This window comes from Rhynchophorus ferrugineus, unplaced genomic scaffold, assembly GCF_030347505.1.
Source record: "Rhynchophorus ferrugineus isolate W39M unplaced genomic scaffold, kcgeb_rfMv2 rfM5, whole genome shotgun sequence".
NCBI lineage: Eukaryota > Metazoa > Arthropoda > Insecta > Coleoptera > Curculionidae > Rhynchophorus > Rhynchophorus ferrugineus.
Genome location: NW_027472584.1, coordinates 21,990,582 through 22,008,150, shown reverse-complemented (window position 1 = coordinate 22,008,150; position 17,569 = coordinate 21,990,582). Strand labels below are relative to the sequence as shown.

The 17,569-nt window shown below is 28.5% G+C and overlaps 1 protein-coding gene across 1 annotated transcript in view; it reads left to right on the top strand.

Moving 5' to 3' along the window:
• Window positions 1–355: 355 nt before the first annotated feature.
• Window positions 356–17,569, top strand: part of LOC143196900 (neuronal growth regulator 1) — a 367,357-nt gene continuing 350,143 nt past the window's right edge. The window contains exon 1 of the mRNA XM_076404839.1: window positions 356–477. The gene's annotated coding sequence lies outside the window, so the exon portion shown is untranslated. The remainder of the gene's footprint in view (window positions 478–17,569) is intronic.

Genomic DNA, 17,569 nt, shown 5'->3' with positions numbered 1-17,569 from the left:
AAAACAAGCGAATAGGTTGCAAATCCGCATCCGCTGTCCTGGTCCACCACAACAATTTGGAGTCCGGAACGGCTGCTTAGCGTTTCCTGGAGCGCGTTAGGCGTAGGTCTCGTAGTGAGCGCGTGCGCGACCAGTATCTGTCCGGCCTTTCCAAAAAATTCTAATTCCACTTCTCCAAACATCCATCGAACGCCAGTGGCATTGCCGACACAGCATCGCGTCGCGCCGTAGAGAACGATCTCCCGAACCGTTCTCGTGACTTCTCTCCAAGTGGAGAGCCTTGCGTGTGCGCTATAACGCTTCGCTCATTCAAATTTTGCGACCGTTTTTCAACCGACGCAAGATATTTGCGAGTAGTGTTACCGAACTCGATTTTTGTGTGGCGGTTTTATTTTTCGTTTCTCTCGCTTCCATCCCCTTTAAACTTTGACTTTTTTTAATTAGTTGTTTCCCATGCATGTCCCCGACAAGTCTAGGGTAAGCGCTGAGTATTTTCCTTTATAATTAGGAGTTGCGGTTCAGATAATTGAAAGACTCTTCAAAATTCATTGGCATCTGTACATTTTTTTTCTTTGCACCGGATGTCGACATCTCTTGTTTTAATTAACGCTTCAACAACAACACTTTAATTAATCACGACCGGCTTTTGATTGACACTAAATTTTAATACTTCCGTCAAAAAAAACACACATCAAAAAATATATTAATTAGATTCTTACAAAATATTATCTATATTATATAATTATTTCTGTTAAATATATAAACTATAATATAAGCCTATAATAATAATAGATAATGTATAATAACAAAATAAACACAACAAAAACAAAATCTTAATGACCCTGGGTGGAACTCAAAAAATTACAATCTCTCTTATATCGAGAATGAGTTTTTTATGCAGTTTGGAATAATATTTTCCCGATAAAAGATGGTATTTCTGTAGGGGATATCGATATCAACATAAAAAAGCATTTCGACACCCCCTCTCGACCCTCGCCCCTCCACAAACGATGATGGTTTCACAAAACATCATCTAGAGTCGAATGTAGCAAATAAATAATTTTTATGTGACCGTATTTTTGTTTTTGATATAGTCATCAAACTTAAAATTACCCAGGCTTTCTCCTGTTTTCGTACGAAATCCTGATTTCCAACGAAATAAAAAGTTTAAATAACATATAAATCCATTTTAATTTATTTTCGTTTTTGTTTGTTTAATATAAATTGCTGTCACTAATTAACTAATACTACATCAATTCTAAATTTATATTATATGCGACGGTTCATTTTAATACATTTATATGCAGAAAATATACTCGTTTCTTAGATTTCAACGTATATGACAGAAACCCCAATTTTAGAATAAACCTATTTTTATTGAATTATAAAGAGGTAGGAAAAGGTTATATTTTGCCGGAGGCAAATTCTTTTACTAACTCAATATGTATTGGAAAATTCTTCTTGCATTTCTCTTATATATAGGGAATTTTTGTAGGCAATAAAAAACATTTCCGGACAAATTGTTTGAACATGCTCGTTCTGGAAACTTCATTCAATTAATATCAATTTATAATTTATTATTGCCTTGCTCGATGTATTTTATACCCATATGTCGAAAGTGTGAATATATGTGAATTGAAAAAAAAATAAAACAAGTGGTTTTGTGTTTAGTGTTAAGTCTTAAGAAGATTTCAAACATCTTGAAGGTACCTACAGATAAGAGTGTTATAATCTAAATTGGAATTCTGTGGGAACTATACTAACTAAGAAGGTAATGTAAATTTAGTAGAATCTCACTAAATTCAGTAAAACAGCTCATCTAAAATGTTTCTATTTAGAATTAATATTATTTTTATCGTATTAATATCATTATAAGTTACTTAAACAATGAGCATGTTCAAATATATTTAAATTTCAAATAACTTTGTGTCAACTTCGATGAGGTTTTCATTTTTCGCCATAATTTGAATTAATATTTGATTATCATCAGAAAAATGGATCGCTGGGTGTGGTAGAATACTCTGATTCTCTTAGAAATCACTGCTATGCTGGGAAACATAATATTTCTTTTATTATTTGACAATAGTTTCGGAACTGAAAAAAATACATTTCGACTATAATATCTCATTACCGTATATATATCCCCCAAAATTAATTGAAACAAAACATAATCTGCGTTCTTTAACACATTTTTTTATTGAATTAATCCGTAACTAAGTCTGTGTCACGCTAAAATACTGACCAAATAAAGTTTAATAACAAAAGTGAAATAATTGTTGGGACTATAATAAAGTTTAAGTGTCTCTGGTTTCCTAACTGCAGTGGGACATTCACTAACAACCGTGGCTTAGAGCTGTAACGCCTATTCTTTGAGGAAATAACGATAAACATGTTCATTTAATCTTAAAGGCAAAATGTAGAGGCCAAATATAGGTGAACTAATTTTCTAGGTGTTTATATTAGTACGTTTCACAATGCTATTCTATTTTTAGATGGTTTATGTAACCAATAAAAACAAAAAGCCTAACATAAAAATATTTTTTTAAGTTATCGCCCTAAAAGCAAACAGATTTTTTTCTTAGAATAATATTTTTTGTTTATTTTTTTTCGTGAGGGTTATAATCCTTTTTTTGGTACAAATAAGTGTAATATAGCCTCTAATAGAACAAATTCTTTAAATTTAGTATGTTTTATATCTACACAAACAAGAAACTTATGGAGTATAGTTTTTATTAAAAGGACAAACTATTCGAAATAGCAGAGTTGACAAAAGATAAATTGAAAGCAAACAAATGGATTCTGTTTTCTTATATTTTCAGGGAACAATATTCTGTCAACAGAAATTTTTCTACATAGAAAATTCATATAAACTTTATCGCTACGAGCTTATGAATTATTTTATTAGCCAGATTTATACCATGCATATTTAAAGTCATTTTACAAAACTTATTAGTAATTTATAACAATATTTTATAAAATATATTCATAATTAAAATCCTCTTTTTGCGTTACTATATACCTTTAATAGTATTAAAATATATCCTCTTTGCATCTGAATTTATTTTATAAGTCTTCTGAACAAATAACAAGGCTTATATACTAAAATTTGTATAGGGTTTTGTTTTGAACTTTTATAGATTTCATTTTATGTTTACAATCAAAATATGAAAAAACCACGGTTTAAAAGTGTTCAACATTTTTCATTTAAAAACTGTAACAGCTAGAACGAATGGACATAGTATTTTATTTGTTGTTTCGAAAGGTTTCTCCAGTTTTATTTTTATTATATTATTTACATTTTCGTTGTTTATTTTACTGAATTTTATATGAATCTTTGGTTTATTTTAATGGTTATATATTGTAAATTAATTTTCAATTTTAAAATTAAATTTGACAGAAAATTAAACTAATGTGCAATATTTAAGTCTATATACCGAAAAACAGCACTAAAATATCTTAAAGTAACAATAAATATAACATAAAAATTATACAAAATTTCCTTGGAACCTAAAATCTGTGCAGATATCTGGTCTCTTAAAACATATTTATACTGGGGTGAAACAAACGAGAATTTATGACAAATTGCTTTAGAATCTATAATTTGTAAGCTACTTGACATAAATTAAACAGTTTCTGAAAATACACTTTACGCTATATAATCTAAAAGCAAAACTTCATTCGATTCAGCATAAAATTCTTCATTGCAAATTCATACATTCAAATTCCTGCATTGATAACTGAAAATTTTAAAATGGCAAAAAATCGCAAATTATCACGATTATATATATATATATATATATATATATATATATATATATATATATATATATATATATATATATATATGGAAAAAGTGAAAAAAAATCTCACCTCTCAGGCAAGGTAAATTCTTAAAATGTATGTATTTTGGCTTGAATAAAATAAAAATATAAGCTAACATACTGTAGAATCCATAATCCGTACGATATCTGACTGAAACTGAAAAATTCTAGCATTTTCTAAAAATATATTTTGCACTATAAAACCTAAAAACTAAGGATTGTATAAATATGATTATACCACCATTCGATTCAACATAAAATTCTTTATAATTTCTGCAACTTTCACTGACTTGCAATTGCCTGAACAGAAATGACAACAAAAAATCTTAAAATTGCAAAATATCCCACAATTTCACTATACATATGAAAATATTGCAAAAAAAATGTAAAATAAACCTTTAGAATACATACATTTTGAAGTAACAAAAAAAAGGAATTGTATTATAAACTGCTTTAGAATTTATAATTTGGGAGATATGTGAGATAAACAAAAATCCACAATTTTTGAACGTAGATAGAAAAAACTAAGGAATCACTAAGGAATGAAAGTATTTTCCAATTTATGACTTTATAAAAAAACTCAAAATATAGTCGCGTCTTGTTTCGTTTGTCTATTTGTATTAACAGAGATCAAAAAAGAAAATTATTGTAAAATATAGAAATTTTTATTAGTTGCATTCTGTTTTTTTAACGATTTAATATAATTCAAAACACTTACCAACTTCTAGAGTAAGACGTTCCCAATAAAAGTTTAGTTCAGATCAAAAGCAAATATCGTTATGGTCTGGTTTAAGTTACAAGCTCCTAAAAGGTCATTTCAGTTTGCGTTTACATTTGCCAGTTTCTATTTTATGTTTTTCCTAGAATTCGAACTAGTTAAACGTGATCAAAGGAAGAGGAAAAAGTAGGACTGGGAAACAAACACAACACTGACAAGGGTTCAAAAAGGAATTGGCAAAGCTCTACCATAATGATTTTTCAAAGAGTTCAGCTTTTTTTGGTCATGTCCCATTGTTCTTTAAAATGATCGAGGTCGTCTTGTAATAATAGCTATAGCAAAAAAATATTTATCAATAATTCGTTATAATAAATTCCAATAGAAAGCAATGTTTCGCATAACTATTTATCAAATATAATAAAACCTATATATAAAAAAATACACTTAGTAAGCAAAGATCATCTATTATAAGCACTTTATGTCAAAAATGTAAAATAAAGATAAATAATGGTGTTGAATATAAAATAATTTTTCAAGTATGTTCTATTTCATGACGTTTATATATTTCACTACATTATTTCATAAATATACCTATGCTGCTATATTTGTAAGCTTTCTGGTAAACATATAGAAAAAATAAACATATATTAAATCGTTAAAATAATATGACAAAGAAGCTGAGTAAATTTTTTTTAGTCTTGTGTTTCCAATTAGAATTAGAATGTTTCAAAAATATGAGTTCATGATTAAAGGTAATGACATATATATATTGCAAAACATATGCTCAGATATGAAAACTGAAAGAAATATGGTATAAAATCATTAAATTATATTCATTCAAGTCCTTGTATTTATTGGTAAATAGGTTTAGATATATTCCTAATTTTATAATTGTATTTAAAACTGTTGACTAATAAAAAGCAAATAGTTAAATATACATTTGTTATAGAATAAAAATACTCCATGTCACAACGGAACAAATTGATTCAGATTATACACTAAATCATAAAAAAAAATCAAATATTCCCTTAGCAGTTTATGTCGACCTGTCCAACGCTCACACTACTGGTTTAATTACACTAAACTCTTGTTTAAAAAAAAATACATTCCATTTACTGTGTACCCTAAAAAAAGGCCGCTGCAAAAGAATGTTAAACTGCCATTTCTGGTTTTCTGAATGAGCTGAAATTATACATTTATACGCGAAAACTACATTACGGTTTTTGTATTTTAAATTCCACCTAAAACAAACTAATCTATATTAACATTTGAACCAATGTTTTGATGTAAATATACACACTAATTAATTTGAACAATATTTATTCTATTTTGACGTTAACGATTTTTCGTACCTACTAGAACAACATTGTTTAACGTTATACAATACTAATCTGGAACACTAATCCAAATTTAATAACATCTCAAGGATATATATCTCTTTGTAATTATTCTAAATACGATATACTGTTCCGTGGTATTAAATATTATTAGATCTTATCCTCACCTCTATGTGATATTATGAAATGGATCTAGTTGCTTTCACTTAGTATAGATACATAAAGCGATTAATAAACATTTTGTTCATCTATAATAAGACAAATCATGAATAAAATCTCACTATTTTTAAGCAGATATATATAAGTTTTTTATGAGTAAATATCAGCGGAAAATTGTGAACTAAGGATTTCATCTTATTATAATATTTAGAATTATCTGCGAGTTAAAAATAGTTAAATTATGAAATATTGTTATATTTTTAGAATATTATACTATTATATTTTACACACACACATTTATATTACATACTCAGTTAAATTATGAAAACAGAAGCATTTTTAAAACAATTAATGGATTTTATTGTGACTATAGCAAGGTGGTCTGTGGAAAAATTAGAAAATAGTAGTAGAATTAGTTCTTGTGTCTCATATTCAATATGTTCTATATATTTATATTATTGTATTATAATGATCCTTATTTAAGTATATTTGGTAAATATATACTGATGCGTTATGTCGCCTTGTTTGCGTTTTTATACAAATACAACAGAACAGTAGTAATAAATTAATCTGTAAATTAATATTGTACTAAGTATAACTAGTGTAGGATGTAATTAATTTAAAAAAATTTAAAATACCTGTAGATAGACAACACATTTTTATTCTGCGATTTAAAGATAAATAAATCCTGATACTTTTATATATTTTTAGAATATTATATTTCTGTATTTTATTCACAATATTACAACTTTGTCCCTCAAATTATCATTCTTGTTATACATTTCATGGACAATAATTATAAAATGCGAATCATGGTCCGTTAAATTATAAGAATGGATAAAAGAATTAAAAATGATTACCACTTTTTATTGTTTAATTTTCGTATATGAAAGCGACATTGCAAATAAAAAAATCTTGATCTTCCATCTACTATTCGATATGAAATACCCACATTCAGTCAGGCCCATTCCGAATAAAATTTTGACTGCTACCTCATGAGCAGTCAATTGAATATTTCTAGATCCCCGGTAGGTATTTCTTGCAGAATTTGGAATATAAATGTCAATAATATTCTTATTTACATATAATTAGTAAGAATTTATATATGAAATGAAGTAGATACCCAATTTAATTTTTTTGTTGGACAGAGTAAACGATTTAATTGAAGTGAAATAAATCTGTTGATTGCTTTTGAGGTTGTATGGAGAATATCGAAATAAAAAGTCAATTTAAAATCTAATCGAGCCATGTATTATACGTAAAACCAAATAATAATTTAAAACACTGTAGTGGACTTTCTTGTCAACAAGCACGTCATTAGCAGTAATTGTCTAATTACATTGACACCATACAGCGTACATTTTTCGTAATACATTCCATTTACTCTGTAGCCGAAAAAAACCGGTCGCAAAAGAATTTGAGGCTGACGTTTTATATTTCCTGAATAAGCTAAATGGTGCAGTCATACGTGAAAACTGCATTAGGGATTTTGTGTTTTAAAATTGGCAGGTTTGCTGCTGAAAAATAAAGCAGCATTTTTACGCCACACTTAAACTTTTGCTCATATATTGGTACCGTATTTTTCCTACAGTCAACAACAACCGTTCCACCATTAAGCTTTGAGCTTAAATTGGACCGTGCTGTACATTATACATTTTTTCTCTTTTTTGTTCTCTCAAGATCTGTTATTTTTAGTCCCAATCATTTTAATGGGAAAAATCGTCGGTATCGTAATTTCAACCTGAAACTTACTTCGATCGGGGAACCTTTTAAAATAAATAATCTACGTGAAAAAACTTTAAAATTTAATTAAAACTTCTCGTCTAGACCGAAGGAATACGATCGGGCAAACGATCTTTATTTTTAACTCATTATTTCTATGAACAATAAAGAGATATTAAATTATTTATGTTTAATTATGAAAACCAAGAGCTGAAACAAAAGGAATGACGTAATACGCTACTGAATAAATGTTCGATCCAAGAAAAATAGTTCTTTTTAGAAATTGGCCTTAGTGATTAACATACCCTCCATAAACATTCACATATTTCTACTGATGTTTTTCTAACTATTCAATAGAATTGTTCAAACAGTGGTGTTAACATTATGCGACCGTTTTTTATTGGCTATATAAAAATGTGAAATGTGTGTTACCTGGAGACGAGGCTCGGGCGATGGTGGCACGTCTAAACCAAACGATGGTCGACTACAGAATGAATAGAAATACCCTACAATAACTTCCCAAATAAACGTCTCGGGGTTGCCGCCAGCTATTCGCTATCGGGTTCTAGTTGGCGCTGCTGGCACCCCGCTCGTATTCAACATCTGGGATTATATTTCTTGATATTTTGTAGACCGTTATTCCACTATGTAAAGTTCGACATGCCTCAAGGTCGCTACACATTTCAAAATTCCTTTTTGAAATGTACACAATGAAAATAAGCAAACCATTTCAAACACATACTAGAATATGTTCATATAGATTTTTTTCCTTTTTGGAAGTAAAACAGCTAATTATGCTGAAGATGACCTTCGCGATAACCCCTAACAGAGACTGTATTGAATACGCATTACTAGAGATATGCTTTGTATGTAAGTATGACTTCATATGAGCGAAAACCGATATTAATTTTTCCGCCTACTCTTAATAGCTATCAGGTTCATTTCTGTTGAAAATCATAGAATGTTTATCGTCCTTTGTACTTTTCTATTTACATCTCATCGAGTTTTTAATACAGCCCTTCTTTTATGTCGGATATATTAAACAGAAACGTAAAATTCCTTTAAAATGGTTTTTAATTGTTTATTCACTTTTTATAAGCCATTTAAATAACATCCTAATGTAAAAAAACCGCTTTTTGGGACAGTAAAAGTCCACTTAAAATAAATAAACGGATTTATGTAAGTTCATAAATTTCAAGTTTTGACTTTTATAGTTCACACCTTCAACTGAATAGGAAGACACATAAAATTTTATTGCAAGATTTTATAAACTGCACAAGACATATTTTCTTTTTCTGTACGCCCGGTTATATAAAAATATCATTTTTATTAACTGAAAATGTAATTTACTCCATTAAATTCACTCTAGCTATTAAACTATATTTCGAATTATAAAAGTTCTTTTTAATTGTTCCTAATATAGTATATTTTCAATAAAATTTGTCATGTAATAGCGGTAAAAAGGTATTTTCTTGTCAGAAACTGGGTTAACATTATAGTAAGCTGGTTTAATAGTATGTTGATATAGACGAAGTCTTATCAGTTCAATATCTCAGGTTCAGCATAGCAGTATTTTTATTATGTTTGCTTCTGAAATATCTAGAATGTGAAAACTAGCTATAAAGCACGTTTTACACTGGATACTTAAATCTATATTTTATGAAAATCGTATCTAAAATCGTGTTTCTTTTGTATTTTATATTACAACAAAAGTTCCACCAAATTACCCCGGGCTTTTAAGCTTCATACAAACTTTAGATTTAGGTTGCTGCATCAATATACCCAAAAATATTAGTTCCAAACTGTTTGACGATAAATCTATATATTGCAAATCACATGCTGAGATATGAAAATTGAAAGAAATATGGTATAAAATCATTAAAATATATTCATTCAAGTCGTTATATTTCTAATTTATTTATTCTAAATTTATATATTCTAAAAAAGATATATTCCTAATTTTATAAATATATTTAAAACTGTTGACTAATAAAAAACAAATAGTTAAATATACGTTTGTTTTATAATGAAAATACCAAATGCCACAACGGAACAAATTGATTCAGATTATACACTAAATCATAAAAAAAATTCAAATAATCCCTAAGCAGTTTATGCCGACATGTCCAACGCTCACACTACTGGTTTAAATACACTAAGCTCTTGTTTAAAAAAAATAAATTTGTCATGTAATAGTGGCAAAAAGGTATTTTCTATGCAAAAACTGGGTTAGCATTATAGTAAGCTGGTTTAATAGTATGTTGATATAGACGAAGTCTTATCAGTACAATATCTCAGGTTCAGCATTGCAGTATTTTTATTATTTTTGCTTCTGAAATATCTAGATTGTGAAAACTAGCTATAAATCACGTTTTACACTGGATACTTAAATCTATATTTTATGAAAATCGTATCTAAAATCGTGTTTCTTTTGTATTTTATATTACAACAAAAGTTCCACCAAATTACCCAGGGCTTTTAAGCTTCATACAAACTTTAGATTTAGGTTGCTGCATCAATATACACAAAAATATTAGTTCCAAACTGTTTGACGATAAATCTTAGACAGCAAATTACATGTTACATATTTTTGACCATTTTATATTATATTTGTACATGAAAATTCTGCTGGAACCTTCTATAGAAAATTCCCAAACTATATATATATATATATATATATATATATATATATATATATATATATATATATATATATATATTGCAAATCATATGCTGAGATATGAAAATTGAAAGAAATATGATATAAAATCATTAAAATATATTCCTTCAAGTCCTTATATTTCTAATTTATTTATTCTAAATTTATATATTCTAAAAAAGATATATTCCTAATTTTATAAATATATTTAAAACTGTTGACTAATAAAAACAAATAGTTAAATATATGTTTGTTTTATAATGAAAATACCCAATGCCACAACGGAACAAATTGATTCAGATCATACACTAAATCATAAAAAAAATTCTAATATTCCCTAAGCAGTTTATGTCGACATGTCCAACGCTCACACTACTGGTTTAAATACACTAAGCTCTTGTTTAAAAAAAATAAATTTGTCATATAATAGTGGCAAAAAGGTATTTTCTATGCAGAAACTGGGTTAGCATTATAGTAAGCTGGTTTAATAGTATGTTGATATAGACGAAGTCTTATCAGTACAATATCTCAGGTTCAGCATTGAAGTATTTTTATTATTTTTGCTTCTGAAATATTTAGATTGTGAAAACTAGCTATAAATCACGTTTTACACTGGATACTTAAATCTATATTTTATGAAAATCGTATCTAAAATCGTGTTTCTTTTGTATTTTATATTACAACAAAAGTTCCACCAAATTACCCCGGGCTTTTAAGCTTCATACAAACTTTAGATTTAGGTTGCTGCATCAATATACACAAAAATATTAGTTCCAAACTGTTTGACGATAAATCTTAGACAGCAAATTACATGTTACATATTTTTTATTATTTTATATTATATTTGTACACGAAAATTCTGCTGGAACTTTCTATAGAAACTTCCCAACAAATTTATTGAAACGTACGGTAGCGATCTTATTTCAGGAAAGTTTTAACATTTATACAATATTACAATTAAATTAAGCAAGTTTATTAATAATTTTAACACAGAAATGGTTATTATTTTACACATATAATTTGAAACACCAGTCAATGATATATGTATCATTTTGATCGACAAATTGTTGCCATATTTCTCTATGTCTAGTTATTTCCAGAAGCCTCTTTCGAAGTCTATTTTGTGGCATTAATAAAGTTTTGCCGAAACCAAAACAAATGGTAGTCAAACATAACAATATCCAGTCTATACGGTGGTTATGAATCAGTGGATTTAATATATTTATCTATGTATTTTTTAACATTGTAACATTGTTTTTATGTAATTTTCTAAATAATACTAGTTGCAGATCGATGATGTAGATCAGATTAAATGAACCGAAGGAGACAGTCAACTGAAGATCCAAATTGATAGCTAATTTCTACATATTGAGTGAAGCTGAATGTTAAAAAAGTATCTTTAAGTAACTCAAATCAAGATTTTTACAATTTCCGGCAATGTTTTCTCCATTTCTAGGTTACATGAAAATAAAATATTATCAATATTGCACAAATTAATCTAATGTGTACAATTTTGTTGGATATACAACTGTACTATGATTAAAAACAACATAAAATGAGACAATATCAACTAGAATTTTATGAAACCGATATTAATCCCATAAATAATTATATGTCTGATGTTATAAAAATACCGTTTTATATTCAGAAATTGATTTTACGATATAAATTATGTATCTATCCATATTTTAATAGTATAATAAAGAGACAGTCAATTGAAGATCGAAGTTACTAGCTAGTTTCTACACATTGAGTGAAGCTGAATGTTAAAATAATAATCTTTAAGTAACTCAAATCAAGATTTTTACAATTCCCAGCAATGCTTTCTCCATTTCTAGGTTACATAAAAATAAAATATTACCAATATTGTACAAACTAATCTAATGTGTTCAATTTTGTTGGATATACAACTGTACTATGATTAAAAACAACATAAAATGAGACAATATCAACTAGAATTTTATGAAACCGATATTAATCCCATAAATAATTATATGTCTGATGTTATAAAAATACCGTTTTATATTCAGAAATTGATTTTACGATATAAATTATGTATCTATCCATATTTTAATAGTATAATAAAGAGACAGTCAATTGAAGATCGAAGTTACTAGCTAGTTTCTACACATTGAGTGAAGCTGAATGTTAAAATAATTATCTTTAAGTAACTCAAATCAAGATTTTTACAATTCCCAGCAATGCTTTCTCCATTTCTAGGTTACATAAAAATAAAATATTACCAATATTGTACAAACTAATCTAATGTGTACAATTTTGTTGGATATACAACTGTACTATGATTGAAAACAACATAAAATGAGACAATATCAACTAGAATTTTATGAAACCGATATTAATCCCATAAATAATTATATGTCTGACGTTATAAAAATACCGTTTTATATTCAGAAATTGATTTTACGATATAAATTATGTGTCTGTCCATATTTTAATAATACAATAAAGAGACAGTCAAATGAAGATCCAAGTTGATAGCTAGTTTCTACACATTGAGTGAAGCTGAATGTTCAAAAAATTATCATTAAGTAACTCAAATCAAGATTTTACAATTTCCAGCAATGCTTTCACCATTTCTAGGTTACATAAAAATAAAATATTACCAATATTGTACAAACTAATCTAATGTGTACAATTTTGTTGGATATACAACTGTACTATGATTGAAAACAACATAAAATGAGACAATATCAACTAGAATTTTATGAAATCGATATTAATCCCATAAATAATTATATGTCTGACGTTATAAAAATACCGTTTTATATTCAGAAATTGATTTTACGATATAAATTATGTGTCTATCAATATTTTAATAATATAATAAACGTGTATTATACCCGACATAAATCTTTGACCGTAAGGTTTTAAATAATGTTTTCAACAGTTACGAAAAATGAAATATCTCCTCATTCAACAAATATTTTTCTATCGCTGATACTGCATGGTAAAAGTTTTAGTGTGCACCTTAAATCAATACCTATTTTCCGACAATACCGTTTCTATCAGTGCGGAATCAAAATAAACAAGTATGATGAAAACAATTCGTTTCCTTTAATGGAGAATAATAGAAAATCTCGAACTTTGTTAATTTTTTTTGTTATATTTTTGAAAGCATCAGCGGAAATTGTTTCTGTAAAATGTTTAATATGTGATAAAGTGTCAGAAATCAATTGAGTGCTTAATTTTTTTTTTTTTAATAAAACCAAGATAACGAATACAAACATTTTGAGGAACTAACAATATATAGGTTAATATGAGTTTTACTTCTCATTGTGCGTTCATTTACTAATAATTTTTTATTATAATCTCTCAGAACAATGGTGATGAAAAATCACGAAAATTACAACAGGCAAGATAACACATATAATTTTACACAACCTTGGAAAATAAAAATTAACGAAAGAAAATCTGTGCATGTGCACTTAACCTACAATCAGACCGTACAAACAGAAATAACATTAAATAATAACATCATTCCATATAGCAACAACGCCAAATATCTCAGGGTAAATCTTGATGCAAAACTTCGCTGGAAGGAACATATAAAGAAGAAAGAAAAAAGATCTGGAATTATCAGTACATAATAAATCGCTATTATATAAGCAAATACTGAAATCTATGGAGACATACGGAGTTCAATTATGGGGATGTTCTGCAAAGAGTAACATAAGGAAAATACACATTTTCAGAACAAAGTCCTTTGAGGTATTGTGGGCAAACCCAAATACTATAGGACTGATTACCTACATCGATACCTTTAGATACCCACAGTCAGTCAAGAAATTAAGAGAATTGCAAGGGGGCGTGGGGAAAGACCCTATTCTCATGAGAATATTGAAGTATTGCAGCTTTTGGATACCGCCAAAACATGACACAAACTCAGAACAATCAAACCATCTGATCTTGTGTAGGGTTGTGTAGTGAGGTGTATATAATAAAAAATACAGCAGTGACAAGTATAGATAATTGGACACAAGCTTGGAAAATACAAATTAATGAAAGAAGATCTGTGCATTTTGTAAATAAAATTTTCATTCCATATAGCAACAACGCTAAATATCTCGGAATGAATCTTGATGCAAAACTTCGCTGGAATGGACAAATAAAGAAGAAAAGAAAAGAACTGAAATTGAAATATAGGAAAATGTACTGGCTAACTGAAAGAAAATCACAATTATCAGTACATAATAAATTGCTATTATATAAGCAAATATTGAAAGCTATATGGACATACGAAGTTCAATTATGGGGATGTTTTGCAAATAATAACATAAACAAAATACAAAATTTTCGGGACAAAGTCTTGAGAGGTATGGTGCACCCAAATACTATAGGACTGATTACCTATATCGAGACGTTCAGATACCCACAATCAGTCAAGAAATCAAGAGGATTGCAAGGGGTCATGAGGAAAGACTCCATTCTCATACGAATATTGAAATATTGCAACTACTGGATACCACCAGTACAGGACACAGACTCAAAAGAATCAAACCATCTGATCTAGTGTAGTGTTGTGTAGTGAGGTGCGTATAATAAAAATACAGCAGTGACATGTATAAACATTATTTCACCAGAAACTGAGAATGGGCCGATGGGTCCTACTAGGTTATAGGTATACCTAGATTTAAGTTATCACAAAAACTAATTCTAGGTTAGTTGGAAACGACTAGTAACAATGTAATAATTAAATAATTATAAAAAAATTAATCTCTTAGAACTTCAACAATCTGCCCGTGGAAATAAGTATTATAATATGATTTCCGTTTTACAATACAACTCTACTGACAGGTAGAATATCACTTCAGTAAGTGATCTAGTGTACAAACTTATAATATGAATCTTATTCTAGATACTATTCTAACTTATTTTAAATTCTATCCTAACTTATTCTAAATACTATTCTAACTTATTCTAGAGATTATTATATATCACTCTATGTGCTTTTAATCAGTTCGTATGGTAGTTTACGTTTGAGCCCACTCGCTTCACTGTCATCACGCACATTGGGCGAGTGCATTGGGATTCACTAACAGTCTTTCAGAGCACTTTGCACTAACACTTCGAATCACACTCGTTATGGGTTCTAAGGAGATATCGCGCTAAATTAGTTTGTTGGATACGTAATATGGGGCATCGACGATGACTCACAATACTTTATTCTGGAACCTCTGGAGGATATCTATGTTAGATTTGGTAGTCCAGGTCCAAATGGCCAAAAAAGTATAGTAAGTAACTTGTTATCTAAGGATAATTTAGATTTACGCCAATAAATTTGGGTTAATTTAAAGCCAATATGCTTGCGTTTTGTTAGTATATTTTTTTTCTATGTTAAACGCCGATCAAAATGCATTCCCAGATATTTAACATTGTCTGCTTGCGGGAATTTGTAATTCTATGTTTTTACTGAGGGACAAGTTCTTTTACAAAGGGTGAATATCATATGGATATATTTTGTCTCATTTGCTCTGATACGCCATGTTTTCAACCACAATTCGACTTTGTTAATATAAATTTGGAGGTTTCTTGTAGCTGATATTGAACCCTTGGGTGCTAATAAAACCTGTGTCAGCTCTATACAATAGATATAACTGTATAATAGGTATAACAGTGGACCAAGAACACTACCCTGCGGAACATCTGAATATATTATATAGAGGTCAGTGTGTTTTCAACCTGTTTCACTATAATATGTCTGTATGTGAGTTATGATTTGAATAGTCGAAAGCGTGTATGGGGCAAAGGCTTTTTCAATTTAACATGCAGTCCAGCCACACGTTGTCGAAGGTTTGACATATATCGATAAATGCAGCGATTTACTAATGTATGTAATAACAAGTGAACAAAACACTAGTTGTGTCGATTATGATGACACAAACTCTTTATAGGTATTAAATTATAGGTCTTTTATATTATAAGTGTTAAATATTGGCGTCATATTTAGTCGTATATATTTTTAGGTTTTGAGTATTCAGTTTATATTATAGCTCCAGTTATGGCAATAGCAAATAGCAAACCGTAAATAAACCTAAACCAATTAACAATTATATCAAGGCCAAAATGTTTTCAAGCTTTTGTAATTATTCTTCTGTGTGACTCCAAGCTTAGATACATCTACTGACATCCGCAAACTCAAAGAAATCCACCCATTTAAAATAGCCCTTAAAATAAACTCCTTAGCTTATCAATGTCTAGCTCAAAGATATAGGTTCGAGTGGTTTGTCAAGTTTTGTTTAATTGTTCACAGAAAATACAAAAATAATAATGAAAGCATCAAAACAAAAATTGGAATAAGAGCATAATGAAAGATCTAAACACTGTCTACTCTTAAATTCTCTCTCAAAGGACTGGTTTTGAAATTGACAATTATTTACCGAAAGGTTTAGTTTTTCTGAGTAGTACAACAATTAATTTCTACTGAAAGTGATGATAGAAAGGCACGGTGTTAATTTACAAACATTAACTCGATAAAATCATCGCAAAATCTCGTCAACATGTCTAATTTGTGCGTTTAACAGAAAAATATTTATTAATCAAGTCGAAATGCAATAAATTAATCCTTTTAAATTAATTCACGGTCATTATTTAAGTAGAAACTTTATTAAAGAATTGTAATGTATATTGTATTGAACTATAAATTAGAATTGTTACAATAAGATTGAAATAGAGGACCAAATATTTAAAGCATTTTTCCTCTTATCATCTTTGATATATTAATCATTATCTTGTTATAATATATAAAATTTTTATATATAAGTATAGCCGTCTATAAAACGAGGCTTTCTTTAAGCCAAGACGTAATATATCAAAGAATGCTGTATCTAGACTACAAAATATGAAAAATATAGCAATTTACATATATTTTACATCAAGGCCCTTATCACTAAAATAATATTCGTATCAAAAAATAAATGTTGGATTTTTACAAAAAGGTGGCGAACCCATTTATGTTTTATTGAACTATACCATTTTTCACTTGCTCATATCCAGTATATTTGAAATAAAAATACATACAGGGGATATGATTATTTTTGGTGTCGAAACCATATTAATTTTACATAGTGATGACAAGGCTAACACAATATAATTCGCCAGGATAAAAATTCAAAAGTGGAAAACCCACAAAATG